Source organism: Jaculus jaculus, chromosome 3 (genome assembly GCF_020740685.1).
Source record: "Jaculus jaculus isolate mJacJac1 chromosome 3, mJacJac1.mat.Y.cur, whole genome shotgun sequence".
In the NCBI taxonomy this organism is placed as follows: domain Eukaryota; kingdom Metazoa; phylum Chordata; class Mammalia; order Rodentia; family Dipodidae; genus Jaculus; species Jaculus jaculus.
In genome coordinates this window covers 139,052,480-139,079,888 of record NC_059104.1, presented here as the reverse complement: position 1 = coordinate 139,079,888, position 27,409 = coordinate 139,052,480, and the positions used below count along the sequence as shown (strand labels likewise).

The 27,409-nt window shown below is 38.4% G+C and overlaps 1 protein-coding gene across 10 annotated transcripts in view; it reads right to left on the bottom strand.

The window, feature by feature from the left end:
- Window positions 1-27,409, bottom strand: part of LOC123459276 — a 116,197-nt gene that overhangs the window by 13,768 nt on the left and 75,020 nt on the right. For 7 of the 10 annotated variants that reach the window (XR_006636180.1, XR_006636181.1, XR_006636183.1 and 4 more), the window contains 2 exons: window positions 17,252-17,362; window positions 15,405-15,537 (listed from right to left, as the gene is read on the bottom strand). The exons of 2 other annotated variants lie outside the window; for them this stretch is intronic. The gene's annotated coding sequence lies outside the window, so the exon portion shown is untranslated. The remainder of the gene's footprint in view (window positions 1-15,404; window positions 15,538-17,251; window positions 17,363-27,409) is intronic. One more of the 10 variants, XR_006636182.1, reaches the window with a different exon arrangement.

Below are 27,409 nucleotides of genomic sequence, written 5' to 3'. Positions count from 1 at the left end.
GTCACTGACTACATGTGGCTATTCTCAAAATCTGCAATTAATATCTAATAGAAGCATTGATTACCATAGCCTGTGTTGCAATCAGGTACACATTGCTGGTAGAAATCACCCAACCAAGAGCAGCTTGTGGGGAAAAGAGATTTATTTTGGCTTACAGGCATGAGGGGAAGCTCCAGGATAGCAGGGAAAATGATCACATTAGCAGAGAGTGGACATCACTCCCTGGCTAACAGAAGGTGGACCATAGCAACAGGAGAGTGTGCCAAACACTAGCATGGAGAAACTGGATATAACACTCATAAACCCACCACCAACAATACTCTGCTTCCAGGAAGCTTTAATTTACAATTTCTATCATCTGGGGAGAATAGCATTTAGAATACCTAAGTTTAAGGGGGACACCTGAATCAAACCACCACATTTCACCCCTGGCCCCCATAAACTGATATCTATACATGATGTAAAATTTAATTCATTCAGTCCAACTTTAAAAGTGTCCATAGTTTTTATCAATCCCAATGATGTTCAAACATCCCTATAATCCAAAATCTTTTAACTGACCCCCCCAAAAGCCCCCCCCCAAAGAAAATGGTACAGAATAATCATTCACACTGAAAAAGATGAAATTGGCCATAGCAAAGGAATATTCAACCAATACAAGATTTAATACAACCAAGGCAAACATCAAACTCTAGCTTCAAGTCCAACAATTCTAGTGAGTGACAATCTCCAAGTCTGATAATTCTAACCAGCAATAAGTCTATAGAGTTGCAATTCTACACCTCCAGCTAGACTACTCACAGTCCTGAAAAACTTCATCTGGGGTTGGCAGCTTTCCTTAGCAGCCCTCTCATGGTCCCAGCATCTCCACTGGGTCTCTACTGCAAGCCAGGGTTCTTCCTCATGGCCCCATGGAGTCTCCATGCAGGCATGCAGCAAACCTGCTTCACACTGTCCATGGCCATTTCCAAAATGCAAGACCGTATTACAAACTCAGTGACCCTCTGTTTCCTGCATTTCTTATACTCTACAATACCAGGTAGGGTGGCAATTTGTTAATCCAGGGGAGAATAAAGCAGACTTTGAAGAACTTTGAAGAACTCCTTGAGCACTCAGGCCCCTTCAAAAGAGTCTACATTCCTCCTGTTGCCCCAGTGCAGGTCAGCTGGTCCTATCTCAAAGGTTGTAAAATCTCAATTGCAGCTGAATGGGCATTAATTCACCCAAAGATTTCATTTTTCTGTGTCATATCCCTCTCTTCACACTGTTCATTTATACACAAAGCAACCCTGTACAACTTCTTTAGGACATGGGAATAACTAACAGCAAGCTTCTCACACAAACTGCTAGCCCAGTCCAAGCACCCTCATAAGCCAAATTCACAGTCCATAATTTTTACTGCATCCAGGTCTTACAATTCTGACCAGAGTAATCCATCAAGCTGTACTTACAGCATTGCAAGGCATCTCTTAACCCAAAGTTTCAAATCCTTCCACATTCCTCTTGAAAATCAGCTCTAAGAGTTCAAAGCTACACAGTCAGGTGTCTAGCAACAATCCCACTACTTGGTACCACTTTACTGTTGCAGTCAGGTTCACATTTCTGGTAGAAATCACCCGACCAAGAGCAGATTGTGGGGAAAAGAGGTTTATTTGGACTTACTGGCTTGAGGGGAAGTTCCACAATGGCAGGGAAAATGATAGCATGAGCAGAGTGTGGACATCTCCCCCTGGCCAAAAGAAGGTGGACCATAGCAACACGAGAGTGTGCCAAACACTGGCATGGGGAAACTGGCTATAACACCCATAAACTGACCCCCAACACTACCCTGCCTCCAGGAGGCTTTAATTTACAACTGCTATCATCTGGGGAGACTAGCATTTATAATACCTAAGTTTATGGGGGACACATGTGACTATTCTCAAAATCTGCAATCAATATTCAATGGAAACATTGATTACCATAGCCTGTATCCTACACTCGCCCCTGACATAATCAGTTCCTTCATGAGGACAAGCAGTCCAACTGGCCAACCAAGAAGGTGGAGAAGGTAGAAGGGAAGAAAAGAGAGAGGTGTTGGTAGTAAAAAGAAGAGTGAACAAGTGTACCCTCTCCTTGCCCAGAGGTATTCAGCAGATTTTTATCTTCAATGTGATTTTATATTTTAGTTTCCAAAAAGGGAAGCAAATAAAAGATCATTCCTTTCATCTTCTTCTTCTGACTGTGTTCTTTATTTGAGTCTGGCTAGTTTATAGTAACAGACACAAGGTTGTGAACAAGGTAAGGCTTCAAGGAAGTCTATCACCTAGAAGGAAAACTGTTTCTTCATTTTCTTCATCATACTCAGTAATCATACTCACTACCATGGCTACAAACAAATAATTCTGATAAGCCTACTTTTGTACTTCAGATCATAAATTAACAAATAGTACTACAAATTGTATACTTATTAGTAATTTATCAGTTTCTAGGAAGTGATGGGAGTTCCTCATGGTATTTTTTCATGGGGCAGTATCTTCTGCTCTCTTTCACTCTAAGGGTCCACTGATTTCAAGAACAGCTAGATTTCCATACCAGACCTCATTGGCTGATTCTTTTTGGGGAATCCAGAAAGATTACAAGTTTTTGAACAAGAATAAGCACCACACTTTTTGAGATATCTGCAGTGAACAAGTCACAAAAATATGGATGTGTCATGAGAAATGGGGGCAACTTAGAAATGTCTTCAGGTAACTTAAGCCCGAGAGATTGAATTCAGATAGGATGAAGTAAGCACCTCAAGTCATTCTGCTTCATTCGATCTCCTATTGCCCCTAGCTGAAAGATAAGAGCAAGCAAGTGAGTAAGAGAGAGAGAGTTCAGATCAAGAAACTTTCTATAGAAAATAAATGCTTGGTCTTGTCCCATGACTCTGAAGACCCCACAGGTCTACTATGAATGTCTCCCTTTTCTATGGAATTCTTGCTTTAATTTGTATTTTTACACTCAAGGACAGAACATTGAGTAATTTAGACTCAGGTACTCATTTCCAAGCACACAATAGTTAGAAGTGTGTACCAGGCCCTTTATGGATTTGCTGATTACCTTTTATCTCCCCCCCACCACCATTGCCTTCTCTCAGCTCATAAGCAATAGCACTATAGTTTGTTTGTTTTTTTATGACATCCTTCAATTTGTATTCATTCTCACAGAACACATGGAATTCTCAAATTCTATTGTCTACATGTTATAATATATATAAATGGCCTCTGGCTTTCTTCTATACTCCTCTTCATCATATATTTTCAGTTTTATGCACACTATTTCACACTAAGACATGACATTGTGTGGTTATTACATTTCAGAATCCCTCCTGCCAATGATAAGCCTCCATGTACTCTATTCTTATAATCATACATATGGTAATATAGGTCCTCAGCCAGTCCCCTAAGATTTGAGAAGGGAAGGCATCAGGGAGAGTTCCTCTGGACTTTCTGCCTAGTGGTACAGCTAAGCCATGGATCCATGATTTAATCTTCATCTGAGAACCCTGTTGACTACTTTGAGAGACATCCAGTATGATGCCAGAATCAAGGTCATATCATGCCAATGAAGAATGCCCAGCTCAAAGGGGTTGAGCAATAGCATCAGCTCACATAGTTGCTGTGGTTCACCTTTTTTGAGTATGTCCCACAAAGGTTCATATCCTGGAAGTCTAGTCCTCAATGAGGTGATGCTGTGGTAAACTGTTGAAAGTTGTAACCTAGAGAAAGGCCAAGCAGGTCTCCTGTCATCTCTGTCTTCTTGTCCATCAATGTGATCTATCCTTCTCAAAATTATTTATTCATACTACTGTGATGCCATTGACCATGAGCTGATGAAGCTAGGGGCCTCACTAGAGCTGGTACTAAGCTGTTGCACTAGTTCTTCCTCTGGTGCTGTGACAAAACACCTGATGAGAAGGGACTTAAGGAAAGAAGGGTTATTTCAGCTTACAGTTCCAGGGGACATAGTCAATAATGGCAGTGAAGGCTTGGTGGCAATCAGGAAACAGAAAGACAGAGAGAAGGAGGAGGAAGAGAGAATGATATCAGGAAGTGGGTCTGGACTATAAAACCTCACAGCCCACCCACACAACTGTTGAGATTCTCAGCCTCCAAAAATGAACTAAACAAACCTCTTTTCTTTAGAAGTACCTAGCCTCAAGATTTCCATTATAGGAGCAGTAACCTAGCACAGTAGCTAAGTGTGGGGAGTCAGGGTTTGAGGCCGTGTTCCTCTATCCCAAAGTTCACATCCTTGCCTTGTAACAGATGGCCATGCATTGAGGATCTTATGATAACCTGGCCTAGGGCAGAAGCAACAGGAACACCACCAGGGATCCTTGTAAAGACACTGAAAGTACTACCTTCCCTCCCTAGGCATCCATTCCCCAAAGGCCTCCCCACTGGCAGCAGAGAGTAAATTCTGCCACAAAACCATTGTATAATCAGAAAGGAAGGCAAGCCCCATTGGCCAGAGGCCAGGAAGGATTAGCCCCTCCCCCCATACGCCACTGTAGCAAGCAGATTAGCACCTGCCATCTGGCAACCAGAGGCTCCTCATGCAAACCACAGTCCTCACCCCATGAATCACTGGTGTGTCCCATACCGGTCAGACCCAATGAAACTTTGATGGCTCTATTAATGAAGATGAAAACTCAAGATATGCCAAACACAGATTAAATGGCATCTTGGTAACATGATTATCTCTGAATTACTAGCTGCATAGTGAGACAGCCAAGGGGCTAATCCTGGGAAAGGCTGGATGCTTTAGACAGCAATTGATATTATTTGCTGTATCAGAAGAGGATGTTACTATATAGAACACCCTGTAGTCACTTCTTCTGCCTTACAGATGACTCTTCCAAAGATTTAATTTCCTAACTTTCTAAAGTTTGAAATTCAAAATGATCAGCAATAAGATGAGCAGGGGGAAATGAAAGACAACGATGAATCTGGTAAAGACTCAAGTGTGGAAGACTATTGATAAAATTAGCAGAAGGAAAAGCAAAATCAAAAAACCACAGTGAGGCTTGGAGAGATGGCTTAATGGTTCAGGAGCTGGCCTAAGAAGCCCAAGGACCCTGGTTTGACTCCCCAGAACGCACATAAGTCAGATGCACATGTTGGCACATGTGTCTGAAGGTTGGTGGCAGTGGCTAGAGGCCCTGGCATACCCATATTCATTCATTCTCTCCCTCCCTCCCTCTCTCTCTTTCTGTAATAAATAAATAAAAGTAGAAAGGCACGGTGGGTCCTTTCTCATGCTTTCTTCCCATCTGTCATTATCCTGCTGTTATTTAATAATTGTTTCCATGGCATGTTTTTTATAAGGTGTATATTATCTTTTTTCAGTGGGAGAAAATTAAGCCTCAAAATATTAAAGCTTAAAAGGGCTGGGGAAATTGTTCAGTCAGTAGTATTTGCCATACAAGCATGAGGACCTGAATTTCATTACAAGCACCCAAGTAAAGAAAAGAAAAGAAAAGAAAAGAAAAGAAAAGAAAAGAAAAGAAAAGAAAAGAAAAGAAAAGAAAGACAAAAAGAAAGAAAGAAAGAAAGAAAGGATAGATATTATTGTAGCACATGCCTTTAATCCCAGCATTCTGGAGGAAGAGTTAGGATGATTGCCATGAGGTTGAGGCCATCCACAGATGTCATAGTGAATTCAAGGTCAGCCTGGGCTAGAGCGAGCCTTACTCAAAAAAGAAAGAAAGAGAGAGAGAGGGGGGAAAGGAAAGGAAAGGAGAGGAGAGGAGAGGGGAGCGGAGGGGAGGGGAGGGGAGAGGAGGGGAGGGGAGGGGAGGGGAGGAAAGGGAAAAAGAAAAAGAAAAAGAAAAAGAAAAAGAAAAAGAAAAAGAAAAAGAAAAAGAAAAAGAAAAAAACTTGAGCATGGTGGCACATACATGTAATCCTAGTACTTGGGAGACAGAGACAGAGATCTCTCAGAGCTATCTGACCAGCCAGTTTACTCTTCTTGGTGAGCTCTAGACTAGTGAGAGACTCTGTCTCCAAATTAATGGGTTGCTGGTATTCTGAGGAATGACACCAAAGGTTGGTCTCTGACCCTCACAAGCACATACATGTGCCTGTAACTGCACACCTACACTTGCATACATACATACACATAAACAAAGTGTTAGTAATTTCTCTGAAATCCAACGTTTCACAGCTGGGCAAGATTCAACCCTACATCTTTCTGTGCCCAATGTTAGTGTGTGTTTAAGGAAAGTTTTAAGTTAAAGAGGGTGCTACAAAAGATCTGAAAGAGGTCCCAAGAGTTAATTCCAGAACAAAAAGAAAATCAGTCCCAAAAAGGAGATCACAAAAATTTTGCCTTCGTTAGTTGAGACTTAAGTGGTAATGGTGTTGGAGGGGGTGGGGATTGTTAATGAATCTCTGTAAATAATTGGATGAATAAAATATCTTCAATGCAGCCAAGATTGTATAAGAAAATCTTTACTTGCTAACTGGAGAATGTACTATGAAATCTCCAAAAACTATATCCAGCCTGGAAACCGCGGCATATCTTTGTACAGTTTAATCATAAGAGGCCAAGGATAGATGTTGGCGGCCTGGCACATGGTCTAAGTTGTGGGTTATGTAAAATTATATGAAGGCATGTGACAGAGTAAAACCTGGTGTTAAGACTTCTGGGTTGATTACCTGTTTCAATTAGATGCATAATTATGGTGAGACCATTATTGCTTGCATTTCCCACCATCACTAGCAACTTTAATTTTCAGTTAAGTTCCTGAAATCTCGTTCTGGAAAAGCAAATGTGATCACATACCCCATTCTCCTAGCTAACAGTGTCATTATCACCCCACAGATTCTCCAACAATCAGCTGAATCTCATTGTCATTTGGAATCCCTCTCTCTTTGTGATGTTTTCATAAACTTCTTCTGCCTCCTCAATGGAGGAAATTTTATAGAAACTACTATTAGCAGTAGATAACTGTGAGTGGCTTTAAAGAGCCATATGGAAGGATGGATAATCTGCCTTTTTGTTTCCATCTTTCCTAAATATTGTTACACTTTGCATTTTCCAATACCTTTTGCACTCAGCTTTCATAGAAATTGCGGTTGGCCATTTGCCAGTTCAAAATGTCCTACAAAGTGAATTGCTTCTTTTGTAAGTAAGAAAACACACACACACTGTAACTTTGGGGAATACTGCTTCAAAACACTGCACTGGAATTACAGCTGGCTGGGAGTTCTTTCTGTGGGGGCAAAGCAGTGGAGAGTTTATTGTCTGTTTGGAATTTATAAATCAAGAACTTAGTCATATTTTGTCTCTTCCTATCTCCTCACAGCTGTAGTTTGCAACATCACAAATATTCTCTCAGGAAAGAATCACGTATTTCCTGTGTCAGGAGGGCTTTTCATTTTGGGTTAAATTTTCAAAGAACACTAGTACCAGATAGAAATCAGGACAGAATTTCAACCACTTCAGGCTCGTGGCTGAGGCTTAATGAAGACATCACATTATTTAAGTGATCAAATGTACCTACTTTTATGGCCTTAATTTCCTTACTTTTCACTTTAAGTTTATTTTCTCTTATAATTTCAATGCCAGCCTCTTTTAATACTGTTCTGGCAAAGCAACTTCTGGTATAACCATGTTATTCTCTCCTTTCTCATATCAAACTGCTCTTTTCAAAAGATACATCTCAAGATAGAACATGAGAGAAAAACATTAAAATTGTGGGCTCATTCTCTATTAAACCAATAATTGATTTCACAATAGTTTACTTAGAAGGCATAATATCAAATACATTGTCAATGTTTGTAATATTTAGAGACTCAGAAATTAAAATAGAAGCATACTAAGAGCAATCTTCCAATTATATTGTAGTAATTTTCATTTACTTATATTGTGTGTGTGTGTGTGTGTGTGTGTGTGTGTGTGTGTGTGTGTGTCTCACCAGGGTCTCTTGCCACTGTAAGCAAACACCAAATGCTTGTGGCACTCTTTGTTTCTGACATATGTGAATGGCTTGGTAATAGCACCTGAGCTGGCAGGATTTTCAAGCAAGCTCTTTTAACAGCTGGGCCTTTACTCATACCCTAAATGTCCCTTTTTGTTATTGTTGTTGGTGGTGGTTTTTCAAGGTAGGGTCTCACTGTAGCCCAAGCCAGCCTGAAATTCATTATGTAGTCTCAGTCTGGCAGAGAACTCACAGTGATCCATCTACCTTGGACTCTTGAATACTGGGATCAGAGGTGTGCACCACCACACCCAGCTAAACTTCCCATTTTTTAAAATGGATTTTATTTTTTGTTTTGTCCTGTGAAATCAGTTATAGATGTACATACACAATAAACCATTGTGTGCATATTAACTTTCCTTCCAACACTTTTCTTGGATGTGATTCTTCCTGAATCACACATCTTCATATAAAAGTCAAAATTATGATTATAAGATGAGAAAAACATACTGAAATGTTGAAATACTTTAAAAAGGATTGAACTGATGGTTGGTTAAAAGTATTTCTAGTCATGATGCAAATCTATTTTTAATTTTCACCTCTAAAAATTAGCTGACATGAGCTATATGCCAAGATGCATGTGCTGGAGTTTGCCAGAAGATGCATCCAATTTTTCCCTTCTAATGAAAACTCAGTCAATTATGCATAAATTTAAAAGAAATACAAAGCATGCAAAGTACTCAAATACTTCCAAAATTTCATTTAAAACTAACTCGTGCACCACCTATGGTGATAAGATACAAGCTAATCAATGATCAAGTAAAAGGCGGCAAGCATTTTTAAGCTTCTTTTCCATAGACATTTTTATAACATCTAAGAAAATTCAGCTTAAATGTCTATCTGAATTCAGAAGAAAAACATCTTGGCTCTCTATAGATGTGTTGAAAAGAAAAATATAAGAGCTACTCAGTATCACTATGCAAAATAATGCAAATGCTCATTTGGCCAAATCACTGCCAAGGCTGAATAAGATGAATTTTTGATGGTGTAGAATCAGACACTTGATGGATCTGCATACTTCTATGTTGTATCTCCCATGAGGTTTCCTCTGGAAGCAAGTTGCATCTTGGTAGAGACCACCATTTATTAAAGACCTATGCCTGGTATTATTGAATTGTAGACTAAACTGCTGGAGAGTTCAGTTTTAGTGGAAGTTTTAATTAAACCCGCATCTGCTGGTGGCATGACAAACAAACATAGTATCTTAAAAAATATTACCATAATTAGCTCTTAGGATTTTGCATGAATATGCATTTGTGTATAGGCCTGTACACATGGATGTATGCTAACACAAGAGTTCTCTACAAATAAACTTGGCTACCAGACTCCTCCCCAACTAGAATAAAAATATTCTGGCCTTTTTGTGTGAAAGTATGTGAGCACAAAAGAGAGAGAATTGGTGTACCAGGGCCTCCAGCCACTACAATTGAACTGCATGTGCATGTGCGTCTTTGTGCACATGTGTGATCTTACATGCTTATGTTACCTTACACATCTGGCTTACATGGGATCTAGAAAGTTGAACATGAGTCCTTAGGCTTCACAGACATGCACCTTAACTACTAAGATATCTCTACAGCCCAAAAGATGTTTTTTTTTTTTAATATTTGTATTTATTTAAGAAAGAGAGAGAATGGGTACACTAGTCTCTAGACACATGTACCACTTTGTGCATCTGGATTTACATGGGTACTAGGAAATCAAACCCAGGTGAACAGGCTTTATAATCAAGTACCTTTAACTACTGATCCATATCTCCAGCTCATTTTTAATTATTTTTATTATTTATTTTATTTCTTATTTAATTATTTATGTATATATAAGTGCTAGGAACTGAACACAGGGCCTCACTTAGTCATGCTAGATAATCACTCTGATACTGAGCTATGCCCCTAGTCTGGGATTAGCCAATTTAAAATTGAGCATTATCATCAAGCTCCTATCTTTCTGGTGCTTTTTTTTTTTTCATAATCTTTCCTAGTCTCACTCATGTTGCCAAGCCAGTTATATCAGTATATACCCCAGTCCTTTTTGAAACACTGAATTACTTTTTCCCAATTTATTCTACAGCTTTGTATGTGACACCATACACATGTCTGCAGTTTCTATAGTTGTGAGCAACTATATTTGATTAGAACCTGTCAGATTTATCTGTTCAGCAGGAGAGAAGAAATATGTGTTTTTGTAGAAAGGAAATCAATGTGTCTATGTGATAGATGCAGAGTGGAAAGCTGGATACTGTCGCTTTAAGTGAGGATACAGAAAAGCACGGAAGCTACCGCCATTGGCTGCTGACATCATTGTTGTGAGGCAAAGCCCCTGTTTAAATCTTTTAATCCTTGTTTATAGGATAGACTTACAGTCACTGACCTAATAGTGATCACTCCAGCTTGCTCAGTAACAGGGGCTTTCATCTGAGGTGTCTGCGGTTTGCTTTATTTAATTTCCTTAGTAGCATCTTATAGAACTCTGCAGTGTGACTTGACTTTCTTCAGGAGAAGTTGAGTCCTTGTATCAAGGTGTCAGGAGTTCTAGGCTCCAGAACTATAGTCCCAGAGAGTCTGCTTTCTCAAGGTAAACAGAAGGTGGAAGACTTCAAAGCAACTCTCAGGCTGTGTCAGGGATAGGTGAAGCAGGCATGTAAAAAATATAAACACAGATTTTCTCCCTTCTCTGATACCACTGGCCTCCAGGATCCCCAAGGACTCCAGATAGGTCTGAATAGGAATGAAAGTTTCTGCCCCGGGGGTGCAGACACGTACCAGCTAAGACAGCCTCACAAAATCAGGTGAGCACAGACTCATTACAGCAATGTATGTGTACCTGTGCCCGCCATTCACAGCCAACATAACCAATCTAATGATTTAGAAAACAAGGTCTATATCTCTAAACTCACATATGAATTAAAATTGCCAAGATTTCTTGTTTCATGAGTGACATCTTTCAATACTCAAATGGCCTATTTGCAACCAATTTCAGCAACCGAGCTCTTTGTAAGGTTCCATGACCTCTTTTGTGTGACCTGGTGCTCTCTGTCATCTAGTGGGCATTCTGTTGGGGCAAGTGTGTACATACGTGTGTTCTCCCCTCGAATCTAACCCTGTGTAAAACTATAAATGACACTACTCAGAGCACTTAGGGAATGCTCTTTTCACTCATTTCTGACTTATCATTCCTCTCTCCAGCTGCATTCTATAAATTAAGTAAATAAACAAACACAAGTAACTATCACATTTTCCTAAGACTCGATGACTTTCTTTATTCCACAATGTCTTCCCTCTACCCTTACCCACCCCTGCAATCTCCAAACTGTCAGAAACCACCAAACACCAACCAGCATTGCAACTATTTGGACGACTTCCCTGACATTTACATCTATTATGTACTGGTTAATTTGTGTGATACTATAATGATTAGGATACACTCTTTGCTGCTAGTGACAGACTATATCTAGTAGTAGTGATATATGCTTTTAATGGAGTGATGGACTTAATTTGCTAATGTGGTCATTTTTTGCTTAATGACAAGACATGTTTTTATTGAAATTGGTCAAGTTTTATTATGCCTTTAGGAGCTATGTCCACATAAATATTAAAATAGAGTTTTTTATGTAATTTTTAACTTTTCTGTAATTTCAACAAAATCTAAGACAACATGAATCAGTTTTCTATAAACCCTCATCCTGGCTTGCATTCTACAAGGTATAGCCACCAATAAAGAGAAAGAGGGGACAATCCAGACAGAAGGAGGAAAAAGCTTAACCTAATTATGAACTCTGGCTGGCAACTCTCAGGCTCAGAATTAGGCTACCCCCCACCCAACAGTAAGCTGTTGGCTGTGGAGACCCATGAGGTCTCCAAAACAATGTAGGGTATTGCCAAAACACTTGATTGCCTGCCAGAGCTAAAATGTAAGATTCTATTGCTAAAAATGCCACAAGTTGTGGTGGCAGGACATTGGAATATTGTGCTAGAACCAAAAGGGAACCTAGCTCCCTCCTGACTAGCTCTCACATTGCTGGACATCCCGATGGGAACCTCTGGAGGACAATGGCCACCAGCAGCATGAATAAGCAGGGAACCCTGAGAACTACTAAATCAACCAGCTGGGCAAGAAGTACACACTTGTGCAATAGTGCGGTTAACCAGCTATTCTCTGATTAGATAGGAGCCCAGCTCTTTGGGAGAGAACTCGTACCTGGTACTGGAAACCAGGTCAGAATCTCATGGTCAGGAAACCTAGACTTCAGAAAGAAGACCTCACTGCTCTCTGGAGAAGATTGGTCCTCAAATAACTTTTGCCCAACCTACTCTCACTCTTGGTTGGAGAATGTGCTTTATTTTATAGATGGCAGAGAAAATGGAGGAGAACTAAGGTCCAAGACAAGATAGCCAACTGTCTTGCACAGGATAGACTACCTCTACAACATCTGCCATGGCCCAAGAGAAGTTGCAGAGCAAGAGAAGACATGAATATTACTCTTAACACTAACCTGACAACCAGTTCCAGAGTTTTGGTGACAAATATGGAAGTCAAGCAAAACCTATCAAAGGAGAAATCCAGAAACTACAGAAAGCTCAATCCTAACTCAGACTGCCAACAGGCTTGCCATGGCTCAGGAAACATTACAGAAGAAGGGCAGAAAAATTGTAAGAGCAACAGAGTGGGTAGGAATATCCTGAGGCACAGTCTCCTCACTACCCCATAGGGAATGACTGAAGCCTCCATGACCCCACAGTGAATATCATAACCCCACTGAGCAGAGCCCCAGAGTAAGAGAAGCAGAACTAAGTGATAAATATATATAAAATAGAATAAAAAGTGAAAAAAATAGAGTATCTACTACACTAGAAATGACTGTGTATGTAGCTGCCAGAGGAAAACCTCAGGAACACAATCCATCAGGTTTTGTGTGTGTGTGTGTGTGTGTGTGTGTGTGTGTGTGTGTGTGTGTGTGTTTTGAGACAAGTTCTCCCATTGGCTTAGAGTTTACCAGGAAGGCTAGACTGGCTGGCCATTGAGGCCAGGAGTCCACCTATATCTGCTTCCACAGTGTTGGGATTACAAATGTGCACCATCATGCAGGTTATTTCATATAGGTTTTGGGAATCCATCTGAGGTCCTCAGAGGAGAAAAATGTCATTTGTAAAACAGTTTGGCCTGGTGCCTTTTCAAAGACTTTCACTTTACAATCTGATCTACATAATTAATGTAGTCATATCTGCTATCTTTTTTGATCTTTTAATCACTTGTAATTAGGAAACCATCCATTACCTCAAAGTCTTCAGTCCATAACAGTATGTATAATATACACGTAAATGTAACAGTGTATATAATATACACATAAATTTTCCTATTTTCTCTATACCTGTGATTTTATTTCCCTCAGAATGCTGTGTTTCTTCTATTTTATCACCCTATTCAAGCTGAATAGAATTATATCTAGTTCATTAATATTTTCAAAGAATCTGATTTTGATTTACTTCTTTTTATGTTGATTTTCTAGTTTTAGCTTTTATCTTTATTAATTTCCTTTTTCTACATTCCAATTTTATTTGGTTGCTTTTGAATTTATATTGAGCATTTTAAATTTTATTTTCAATTCTTATTTCATTAACAATAAAGATTTAATGACATATCTGCTTTCTTAGTATGTAGTTTGTTTGAATTTCCTATATAGTAGGAAATGTCCTTTTTATTACACCATTTGTAATGTTGATTTTATGTTCCTCTTTGATCCAAGGATGTTTAAAAGTATGCTTCTTAACTTTAAGAAAATTTTTGTGAACTTTTATGCTCATCTCTAGCTTTACCGAGTTAGGATCAGAAATGCAACCTATAAAAGTTCTACATTTAAAACTTTTATTTAGGTTTTGTGCATGTGCAAATACATATTTATAAATGCTCCATGAGCATAGGATGAAAATCTATCCTCCCTATAGAGTACATTGATGTTACACACATATTTGTATGTACTTTGTGTTATTTGTGTACATTCTTGATGACCAGCCATCTTAGCCAAATTCAGTGTTTCTTAATCTATCCAGGTTTGAAAGTGTTTGGTTAAATATCTTTACTATGACTGTCACATTTTATTATGCTTCTTGTCATTCTATTTTTTCTTTTTGTATGCCAGATTATATATGATTATCAAATTTTCTTATCGGACTTTATGTCTCTTATCATTACACAGTATCTTTCACTGATATTTCATATGAATTCAAGTTTTCATTCAGCCTATTCTAAAACCTTGGTTTGGAGAGAAAGAATTTGGTTTGTTTTACTTAAATCATGCACAATTGTCTGCTCTATTGTGGCCCAGCAACTTTTTGCACTATTTTACCACTTCACACCCATGAGTCCTGTGAGTGGATACAGATACATTTTGTTTTTCAATCTAATCTGACTTTTGGTAGGGAATTATAGCCATTCACACCACTTGTGTTGACTGACCTATTTAATTCCTCCATCCTATATTTACTTTTTTTAAAAAACATTTTGCTATTGTTAACTTTTGTTATTTTTGCTTTGTTCTTTCATTCTTTCTGGCAACTTGAGAAGTATTTTAAATATTTTTATTCTTCTCCCTCTATTGAATATTAAAGTTAATTTGAAGCCTCCCAGTACTATTGTTAATAACTAATGATTTATAGCATGATGCCTGCTTCCCTATACCCTACATCCCCTTCCTACCGCACAATTCTTAACTCCAATATAACGTTATGTTCCACTAATACACACATCCTGAAATTACAAATTCCCACTTAGGTCACCATCATTATCCATGATTTCCACTCCTTTCTTAAATTTGTTCTTTGACAAAGCCATACATAAATATATTATATTTTAATCAGATCCATTGTATTTAGCTCTTGTGTGGTTAGAGTACCTTCTGCTCTGTTTCCATCAGACAGTTAAGTAACATATACTGTTAATTCTCTCTGCCCAAAATAATTTTCTTTTGAATCTAATAAATATTGTGATAATTGTCACTTTGATCTCAAAACCTTTTCCACAATAGACTTTGCTTCATTATCTTGGATAGCAGACAACATTTTTTCTAGATATATTTTTTTAGCTTTTAAAGTCACAGACAAGTATAATACTTTTCCGGTATTGCTTTACATATTTCAGTAACCCAGCATCTCATTCAGGAACTACCATGGGCTTAAGGGTTGAGAGAGAATGTTTTCGTGATTTGATTTGGTTCTTTGGTTGTAAAATTTTTTCTTTTGCTATTCATTATTTAAGGGTGCAGTTCAGGTACCCTGGTTCATTGTGAGGTGAGAATTGGCAGGCAGGAATGACACAGGGGAATGTGTTGGGGAACAGTGCCTATAAAAGATGAAGACTCAGGATGGGACAAACGGAGGAGCTGAGCTGAAGCACTCACCACAGAGGTCACAGATGGTCTTGTGGCTGCTGGGTTTGAGTTATGGGGATGAGTGGACTTACTCCTTAGCATCCCCACATCAGTGGGTCCTTGGATATACATTGCAGGAGGTAGGGTAAGAGAATGACTCAGTCTGTGGGAAGATCAAGGAGGAAATCCAGGTCCATTTATGCTAAATACTCAGGAATTTAGTAAGAACATGTCTAGTTGTGTTTTATTTAAATTTGTTAATTTTGCCTTAATTCTTTCTTAGACTTAACTCTTATAACCAGAAAATTAACATCTCTCCAATTCTGAGAAATACTCATCTATCCTGGATTGGATAGCTACTTCTACATCTTTTCCTCCACCCCTGCCCCAAATAGCACATTTTGTAACTGTTAAAAATACTAGATATCTGGTCAAAGTCACTTAACTTATGCCATGCGTCTTGGGCATCATGACATGTTGGGCTTCTACTTACTCCTCTTCCAGATCTGTAATTCAATTCCCAGTGTGAATTATGCTTTGTCTTCTGATTCATTTGAAGGTGATACTAATTCAGACAATGGGATTTCAGATGATGCTTCAATGACTTGTCCTTTTGTTTTGTTTTGTTTTGTTTTGTTTTACTTTTCGAGGTAGGGTCACTCTAGCCCAGGTAAACCTGGAAGATTCACTATGTAGTCTCAGGGTGGTGGCCTTGAACTCATGGCAATCCTCCTGCCTCTGCCTCCCGAGTGCTGGGATTAAAGGTGTGTTGCACTACTCTACCACTTAGCTTTTTCATGATCATTACTCCATTATTCAAACAAGTCATATGTCCTTGACATCCAGATTTTTCCCCCTGGTTCTTGCACACAATCAAAATAGTTACAGTCCTTCCTGGAGACCATGATCTAGTAGTATGAATAGTCAGCTCCATGGTTTAGACATGGGGAAACTCAGGAGAAAGCAACAAACTGTGTATTCCCATTGCCGTATGTTTAGGTAGTAGAAAGATAGACTATCTACACACTGCTCTGACCAGAGAAAGATTCTCATCTTGTTCCTGGATTCCTCCTCCAGGGCAACCACAGTCAAGAGAAGCAGACAGACCTCTCATGGACCAAATTATTATGAGGACAAGTGAAAGCTCTTCTAGAAACATGAAACTGTCTGCTTTCTTCATAGGAGTTGAGAAGACACACATTTTCTCTTTCTCTTCTTCCTTAAGCTGTACCTTAACCCTCAGCCACATCAGATTCACAATAATTAGTGGTGATGATATGCCAAGCTTGAAGGGGCTAGATAGGAAAAGTGATTTCCACTCCTTTTTTAAAAAATTTGTTCTTTGACAAAGTCATACATATATGTATTATATTTTAATCAGATCCATTGTATTTAGCTATTATGTGGGTAGAGTACCTTCTGCACTGTTTTCATCAGACAGATTGTTTCAGTAGCATATGGCTCAGTGGTTCAATTGCTAAGTGGATAAAGCATATACCATGCAAGTGTGAGTGCTTAAGTTTGGAGTCCCAGAACCCATGTTAAAAAAGAGGAAAAAAAAAAAGGCCATATGGTATAGCCGGCATCTGTAATCTTAGTGAATCTATAGAGAAAAGGGAAACACCAACAGAAGAGTTGCTCAGAAGCCTGTGGGCCAGCTAGCCCAGCAAACAAACTGATAAATGAGAGACCTTGCCTCAAAACAACGTAGGAGACAAGGAGTGAGACCTAAAAATTTCCCACTCTGACCTCCACACATACACTGTGGCACATGTGTACCCACACTCATACACACAATTTCATTTACACACATATACACACACACCAGAAACAAAAAAGGAAGATAGATACTCATTCACTATTCTCACATGATCTACCTTCCAAGATCTCCATAAGTTCTGCTTCAGAGTACGTGGTCTTATCTGCACGTTTAATTGTTGAGTTTCTTGCAAGCAGCAAGCACATTCTCCATGACTTGGCTCTTGTCTCTGCAAGTATCATAGACCACCCAGGGTATTCGTTAACAAAGTACTGGTAGTGGCAACAAGTCCTGTTATCTTATGTTATGCCTTTCATAATCATTGAATCTGAAAAACATTCTAAATCCTCAGGATTCCTTCTGTGAGACTCTCCCAAGTTTTTAACTCAAGGAAGCCCATGCACATCAACATACTTATCTTCTAAGAATTAGGTGAGTCATTGTCACTAAATGCTTAGTGAGGAATTAGCAGGCAAAATGTGGCACTGGAGTTAACCAAATCTCAGATTGAGTTCCAGTCTTTCCATTTTCTAAGCAAATGATTAAACATCTTTGACTTCTATCTCTTCACCTATTAAGTAGGTTAAAAATGTTTCTTTCTTCACAAAGCTATCAAAAAGACTAAATAAGATAACACATTAATGTTTCTGGAATATAATAAAAGTTCAAAACCATGAGCTAATGAGTTTATTTTTATTATTTTAGTTGGTATATGTACTTACCTGTAAGGAGAATTGTGTGTGTGTGTGTGTGTGTGTGTGTGTGTGTGTGTGTGTGTGTGTTGATTAAATCAGGGTAATTTTCATTTCCATTTCCTCAAATATTATCATTTCTGTCAAATTGGTCTCATCTATATATTAGGAAGATTATCATGACAAATATTGTTATGGGGGGAGTGAGAGAAAGATGAGAGCTAACTCATGGAGGGAAGAAAAAGAGAGGAATGGGGAGGAACTTAATGAAGGACCAAGAAGTGGGATCATAACTCTGAATCTAAATCCAGTGTTTTTGGAAACCCTAATATTAAACAATGTTTTAAAGCCTTCTACACTGCAACTGACAGTTCTATAGACTAGGGCTTTAGTTTGCTAAATAATATCACATCAGGGTTGGAGAGATGGCTTAGTGTTTAATCGCTTGCCTGTGAAGACTAAGGGCCCTGGTTCAAGGCTCTATTCCCCAGGACCCAAGTTAGCCAGATTCACAGGGGTTGCACACATCTGGAGTTCCCTGGCGTGCCCAATCTCTGTCTCTCTCTATCTGCCTCTTTCTCTCTCTGCCTGTTGCTCTCAAATAAATAAATAAACAAAGAAATTTTAAAAAATAATATCACATCAAATCTCTTAAGAAAGTATCCTTACTACTAATTCTGCTCGAGGGCCAGAAAGAAAGCAGGAGACAGGGAGCGAGAAAGAGAAAGCATGGGAAGCGATAAGATAAATCAGGCAGTGAGACCTCTCCTCTACATAGCCCATGTGTGTCCCTAGCACTCCTCTGCTCTAAATATCATTTTTTCATTTATGACATTGCTTTGTAGTTAAAATCTGGGCACAAGGAGCCACAGTTCCACATCTCTCTTGCTTGACCACAGAGCTCTCAGAAGGAGAATAACTCCCAATGCCAGATAACCCAAGTCATGTCATTAACATGCTGTACAGCTTTAGGCAAGGGGCTTAATCTCTCTGAGGCTCAGGGGAAAAAAAGGTATCTTATTAATAAGTACTTATATAACATTACCACAAGTACAACCAGTAAAGGTATGTCATAAAGAACATGACATATTTCATGGTTTCTATATGGAAAGGGCTTAGGGGCCACTGTTTGGCCCACAGTTAATTTTATACATGTGTCATCATCATTATTACTGTAAATGCTAAATATGAGCTACCATCATCATATTCTTCTCCATCTTTATCTTCAAGGTTCAGTTGCAGGCTGTCTTTCACTCCTTGTTCTATCAAGAAGCCACCTTCTATTTCTCAGGCACTTACTCATTTTATCTTTTCTAAAACATTCCTGCCTACACCCCTCTTGCTGCTCCCCTTTACCTTGCTTGTGCTCTCTGTCTCTATTTCTGTCAACCAACTTTCCCTGGAAACCAACACTTCCGAGACCCACAACATCCCAAGGATATTAGCACACACTTTCACTTTCACATCATCTAGAGGTTGGGGGATTATAAGTAGTCTTAATCACATGGCTTGTCCCAAATGTCCATCCATTCACCTCCAAAGCCCAGACTTACTTTATTATACCAAACCTGTTATAATATAAACTTCAACATCTGAATGCACATTGTGCCTAACTCTCAGAAACACTGAATTTCTTTGTATGTAAAGACACATCAGCTATATTTTTATGTACTTATAGTATTTATGTGTTAAATATAATTCTTAGCTATCTACATATTTGCTTTTAAATAAAGAAGACAGTATGTGAAACTATGTGTAGCATGCAACATGCATCTTTTAAAAATAATCATTTCTGACAAGCACATAAATGTAAGTTTGATAAGGATGCATTTGATGATATGTTCATTGGAAAAGGCTTATTATAACATGTGTCATTTTATGTCATTGTAACTAGACAGCAGTGTATGTGGCAAAAATTGGCACTGCAGAATCAGGCATAGGCTTCTGTGCTTCCAAAGGTGTTTCTTGTACACTAAGTTTGAATTTGTCTCTAAGGCAATTATGGAAAGTTTATATGTAGGTTTTCTACAGAAAAATTCTATAATCTTAGTGGCATTTTAATGTTTAAAATATCCCTCTGGCAGCAGTATTGAAAATACAGATTGGTAAAAACAGATTTCTAGGGCAATTGCAATGATCTGGGACCTCCTTCTACCACAAAACAAAATACTAGGAATTAGACCGTGGACATAGGAATGGAAACAGAGAAGGTGAGTGGGAAAGCACTATAGAATTTGTGAATGACTTCGATGAAAGGGGAGGAGATATAGATGAGTTAAGATGATCCATGCTCTGGCTTTGATCAGAAAGATTGTGGCACATTTTCAGGCAATGGAGAAGACATAGATGGGGGAAGGAGTGATCTGTAACCCCTCACAAAACCACATAACTTTCCAATTGTGGAGTTGGTACTATGTGGAAACTGTCTAAGGAAGACGTTGCAATTTCTAAGGTATAAGCACTGGAAGAAATGGGACCTTGTTTCATTCATTGTATTCTCAATGATAAATGTCTATTGAATAGTTAATTTGCCTGGACAGGACGACAGAATTCTAGGCAATTACTCACTCCTTTCTGGTTTTCTTACACAGAAATAAAAATGTCCTTGCATATCTACCACGGCCATATTATGTCACAAAATAGGTATACTGCATCCCACACCAAAAGGTATATATCAAAAATTTTATTAAGATTCAACTGCTACTACTCATGTTTCTTAACATCAGGGTTGGTTGACTAACAGAACAAAAACTACAATAATAGGTGTTCGGAAAATGGCTCCTTGCATAAATTCTTACCACATAAGCATGAGGACCTTAGTTCAGATCCCCAGTATCCACACAAAATGCTGGGTATAGTAGCACACACCTGTAGTATCAATTGATGCTGGAGAGAAGAGTTAGAGACAGGTGTATTCCTTGCACTTACTGGCTTGCCAAATTAGTCAACTTTAAGTTCAGTGAGAAACCCTGTCTCCAATAATAATAATACTGAGAATAAGGTAGGAAGTAGTCAAGAAGGACCCTAGATACTGCTAGAAACTGACCTCAGAATTCCACACATGCACACATACACATACACACACACATGCATGAGTATTCCCATACATGAAAGTTCCCACTAACATGAACACGCATATATGCATACATATTATACACACACATACACACATGTAATACACTGTAATAATAAATGTTTAAAGTGGTCAGATTGAGTAGAAAGAATAAGTGATTCTGATACATCCAGCATATAACTTTGTTGCAGTCAGGTTCATGTTGCTGGCAGAAATCACCTGACCAAGAGCAGCTTTGGAAACAAAAGTGTTTATTTTGGCTTACAGACTTGAGGGGAAGCTCCATGATGGGAAAACAATGGTATGGTCACAGGGTGGACATCACCCCTTGGCCAACATAAGGTGGACAATAGCAACAGGACACTGTGCCAAACACTGGCAAGGGGAAACTGGCCATAATACCCATAAACCCACCCTCTTCCTCCCCCAAAAATATACACTGCCTTCAGAATATCTAAGTCTATAGGGAACACCTTAATCAAACCATCATAGGCTTTTAAGTTGCCATTTTAATGGTTAGAAAAGTTAGGTATTGTATAAGAATGACTATGGATGATGTATATGTAACAACACTACAAAGCATTACTGCTCTAGAATGAGAAGCAGAGAGAACAGAGTCCAGTATAAATCTGGAATAGACTTCATGAAAAAAATAATCTAACAAGCGGCTCTGCTACTTGGATAAATTGGAACAAATATTCCTTGCCCAAGATGCTTGAATTACCTGCTTGTCTCTTTAAACATTTTCATGTACAAATCAAACACAGATGGCCCATAATTTTTATGACCTCACTGTCAATTGATCTAGATGGAGCATACATTAATTATTGAAATGTTTTCTGAGTATACAAATTTTAAGGTTACATTGCCATAGATAATTTCAACATTCTGATTAGAAGCTGGTATAAACAATTGTATTTACAAGAATTGATCTCTTGAATGTAGTAAAAATTACAAACACAGTAACATGTTTTTGTTTTGCCACTTAACGAAGCCTAACTAAAGGTCCTGGCCTCTATCCTTAAAAAACAAGGTGGTGTTAACATCACATACAATACATCATTTCTGCCAAAATTAACTATAATCATAATAACTCTTAATTACTGTAGTTCTTTATAATGGATGTCAAGAAGATAGAGATAATATTGGGAACAGTCTTACATAATTTTTATTTTATTTTACTTATTTATTTAGTTTTTAGTTTTTCAAGGTAGGGTCTCACTGTATCCCAGGCTGACCTGGAATTCACTATGTAGTCTCAGGGTGGCCTTGAGCTCACAGCCATCCTCCTGCCTCTGCTTCCCAAGTGCTGGGATTAAAGGAGTGTGCCACCATGCCCAGCTCTAATTTTTATTTTTAAAACAGCATTGAAAAACTAAACTTAGTTGAAGCTTCAAATGATTGTCTCTACTTCAATTCAAGCCACAAAGTATATTAAAGATATGACAATCACAGCAGTAGTAACACTTCTAACTGTACCACTACAATTTTTGTGGTATGACTTTCCCTGGCATAGAAAACAAAACGTGGCAAGTAACTAATAAAGAACATGAGCATCACACTCACTTTCCAGCAAAGCATGTAGAGAAACAGCATAGTGCCTGACAGGAGGCCTTGGGCATCTTCAGTCACTCTGGAAGGAAGCTATGGATTTTACAGGTAAAAAAAATGAGCATCTACTAAGTGCCAGGGTCTGTGGTAGGCATTTGTAATACTTTGGGAATAAAAACAGAGATTTCTGCTTCTGTCAAGTATAGATTCTAGCAGAATTGACTCCTTTGATTCCTTTGGCATGGAGAAGGACACCAGAGCTCAGAGGTTAACTAACTGACCAACAATTAAACAGGCAGAAGGCAAGAAACCCAAACAAAAGTCCAAGGCACCTGGCTCCAGACCTGTCCTGAACTCATGGTATCTGTTTCCTTCACTTCTATCTCACCTTCTCCTTGCTTATGGGTCCATAGGTGTGTATTCTTGAAAGTGTACATTTAAATGCATGTAACAGAACTGTTTCTTGGCTTGCTTGCTTGTTTTAAGTCAGGGTCTCTTCATGTAGAACAGGTTGGGTTCCAACTCCTCCACGGTGCTGGCATTACATGTATGCGTGCCTAACCAGCTGGGCTTTTTGTCAGTTACTTTTATTTCTTCTCTCTGAAATTCACTACAGATAAGAATTCTTAGGCAAAGAAAGGCTCAGATGATACAAACATCACAGGAATGCTGCTTTCACAGCCCAAAGGGATAAAGTGCCCTGCACAGCAGGCAATGTCAACATGTCACTCATTGGTTTCTTTCTCTGGCCAAATCCAAACAGGTATGGGAAATTATAGTCTAGCAAGGTAAGAAACAGAAAGTACTAATGATGCTCTGATTGCAAAACAGGCTAGAGCAACACAAAGGTGAAAAATTCCCACATACCTCAGGGACAACTAAATTTAGAGATATACAACCAACCTCCAACAAGAATCATGCACAAGAGTGGAGCTATAGCAAACCTCTGAGGAGAAAACCAGCTAGCCATGAGCACTGTTCACATATAGATCCTCTAGCTGACATTTATAAAATAAATTGCCAATGAGGAGGAACTATGATAAAATTCATGACCTTTCAATATTCAATTAATTTGAAGTAGTAATTTCACTAAATTTAAAAGGAATGCACTTTCTTACTATTAATAATAGAACCATCCCAATTTTGTTTGCTTGCTTTTAAGTCTTCATCACATTTTTTTTAACTCTTGTGTTACTATCATCAGAGAAAGGGTCTGAAATCATGCCAAATTTGGCAGAGAACACCCTAGAATGTAGGGTGACTGACTGGCAAAGTTGTTCTCTGAACATTGCCTCAAATTATTTCCTGCTGAATCCCCAACTACAGTAGATGGACAATGTTTGCCAGCCACAAACCTGAAGCTCAGGAATGTGGAGCAAATCAATACTCAATCCCATCTAGAGAAAAAGGAAGAGAGTAAACAAAGTCCACGAAGGGTGGATTACTGGTGTACTTGTGAGGAGGAAGCCACATATATCACAAGTGATAGGATATCAGAATAGAAAATGAAGCATGCTACAGAGGTAGCTATAATTAATTTTATGTAAGATGGAGAAAATGGCCCACCAGTTACATATAGAACTGACTATAAAACTGAGTAAAAAAAACAATGGCATTGTGCCAGGTCTGCAGTTTCTAATTCCATGGTTTCTTATGGGATTGTGCAATAGCAGTACCTTGAATACTTGACAAAAGTAATATTGTGTTTACTGACTGAAAAATGTTGGGTTTACAAGACTGGAATCTGATTTTTGATAATTATGATGGTAAATGTCTGGTTGTCAACTTGATAGGAGTTAGAATCATCAGTGAAATAAAACTCTGGTCATGACTAATGCGGCTAAGATTATCAGAGGTGGAAGCTCCCCCCCCACCCCGACTGTGAATATCCCATGGATTTCATTCCTGGAGTGTATACAAAGTAGAAAGCTACATGAGCATTCAGCGTCCATCACTCTCCACTTTCTCCTAGCTGATGTGATGATGTGACACTAGTCTCCTATTACTGCCATTCTTCCCCCACCATGATGGACTTGCCCTAAAACCTGTAAACCAAATTCAACCCTTTCCCTCCCATAAGCTGCTTCTGGTTGAGTACTTTGTCACAGAAATGAGATGTTGACTAGTACAACAAGACTTGACATGACCTTTGGCTCATGATCTAAAACCTTGGCATTCAACTACTTGTTTATGAATCAACAATACATTACATGGTTGCCTGTGAGGAACTAGAAGAGTCAATCCATAGCCTAGACATACTAAACCAGATTCTGTATTGTAACAAAATCTTCAGACTCCCTCCACACCTAATAGTTTAAAAGGCCTAACTTACAGCATCCCACTTCTACCAGACATTCACCTTAGAATCAAATCAGGGTGACATAGACCACTCTTAGAGAACCATGAAGAATCTTTTGTTTTTAATTTTTTTCTGGTTTATATTTATTTATTTATTTATATGAGACAGAGATAGGGAGAACAAGAGAGACTGAGAATGGGCACAGCATGGCCTCGAGCCATTGCAAATGAGCTCCAGACATATGTGCCACCATGTGTATCTGGCTTACATGGGACCTGGAGAATCAAACCTGGCTCCTTAGGCTTCACAGGCAAGCACCTTAACCACTAAGCCATCTCTCCAGCCATGAAGAATCCTACGTGTTCTATTTTGATCTTCACTCCCCAATCAAATGTCCTCTATTTCCATCATCTTCCACTAGAGAATTACAAATATCTGATTATAAGGTCTCCTAAATTTTATTGAAGGTCTACATCTAATGACTGGGTCATTAGATATTTTTCACTGTTTCTAAAATTTACCTTTAAAATATTTTTGTAAGTAAACAATGTTTTAATATTCCTAAATTTTCAGTAGTATTGGGAAACCTCACAATTGTCTCTGTTCTTGGTTTGAAGCTTAGGTCTTCTCATAAGTTTGTTGAAATTCACAAGTAGAAGGAAGGATATTTCTAAGTTTTCCCATCCTGGACTCTATGTTTGCAAGTGCTGCATGTGCTATAATTACAAGTAGCCCTCCAGGAAACTTTCTAGTATTAGGGAAGACAGGGTTCTCTTTCTCTTCAGCTCTCACTGTACACTACTTAGATTCTAGTGTTCAAGAAATTCTAAGTAAATTAAATAACTTGGAAGCATGCTACATTGACAATTTCACATTCCATGTACCTAGATGGGTTCATATACAAGTTTGCCTTTTAGCTTTTCTTAAGATTATATCAAAAATATTTCAAGTAATCTTGTTGTGTTTTGTTCCTTGCTTTTTTTTTTTAATTTTGAAGAAGTATATTAAAGATTGAAAATTAAGCAGGGAGAGAAGGAAACATGAGCAGGAAAGACATAAAAGAAGGGAAGACATAATCAGGGTATGTATATGTATAATGTGGACATATCACAGTGGAATTCATTAATCTTCACAATTACTATGTGTTAATAAGCATGATGATAACAAAAACATCAAAATTAGTGTAGGCTTCATAGCATGAAAGCATCAATATAATTTTTCATTACTAATTTGCTAAATTATACTACTATTCATCGCTGTTGATTTGTTTAGCATTAGAAATAAATACTAAAGGCCAAAGGCATTCCAAAGATTAATTCTCAACATTTAAAGTTATCCTTACAAAGAAAATTCTGGTCATGGCTAGAATTGCATTGGTAACTTCCACTAAGCTATTTGTAAGTGCATCCTATGAGTCCCAAGGAGTAACAGAACAAAAGGTATAAAGAAAATTAAGTAATGCCAACTGTTCTTATCTCAAAAACCAGTTAAAATGTGTATTCTATTAATGTACTCCAAAGCATCATCTTCATCTCTGAATTAAAATACAGGAAATAATCTTAATGTGTTAGTCATATATTTGAGGTTACCTTTATAGATTTTTAGCTAGCTTGAGTCATAAACAATACATGGAGAAGGGAAAAGGGAGAAGCAGGTAGTGGAAAGAGTACCTCAGAGCTCAAGATTTTGTGAGAAACCCTGTCTAAAAAAATATAAAGTGGAGAGTGAGTAAGATAGCAGATATCAACCTCTGATCTTCACAGGCAAGCACACACATGTAGACACACACACCTCCACACACAGTGGACATACACACACTCATGGATACCACGCATATACATACTCAAAATAAAATATGGTAGAGATGGGTTGGAGGGATGGCTTAGTGGTTAAGGTGTTTGCCTGCACAGCCAAAGGACACAGGTTCCATTTCCCAGGACCCACATAAGCCAGATGCACAAGGTGGCACATGCATCTGGAGTTCCTCACCAGCAGCTGAAAGTACTGGTGCACCCATTCTCTCTCCCTCTCTCTCTCTCTCTCTCTCTCAAGTAAATAAAAAAATTTTAAAACTGAAAGAAAACATAGGGGAGTAAGTTACACCTGTTTTTATTAACAAAGAAAGATTTCCAAGACACTGATAAGTGAAGTATCAAGGGTGCCATGGTATATACAATATGGCACTTGTTTCTGAGATGCATTTGCATGGCAAAGAGAGTAGCAAGATGAACATTTTTGATAGATCACATCAAAGGTGGTTCAAAAGGCAGCTGAAATTTGAAGTAGTATAAGAACTTTGCTTACCCTCTACTGCTTTTTTGCATACAAGGAAAAGAAAGAGATATGATTGTTTTATGCTTTAAATTATTGGAGATTTTAAATTACTTAGTTCAAAAGAAGTCAATTTTTGACTTCTATTTTATACCAAAGCTAATTTTCCTGCAAAATATTTTTTTAATAAAAAATAACTGAAAACCATAGACTTTTGCTCGTAACTCCCAGTGCCAGAATTACGCCAAACCCTTTCCGTTCAAGAGTGAGCTGCTTGTTGGTCAGGGAGGCCCAGGAAGCCATCAAAACAATTACGACTATTGCAAAAGCACTTGGTTACTGACCATAACTAAATAGTAACACCTTATTGCTGAAGAGGCCATAAGCTCC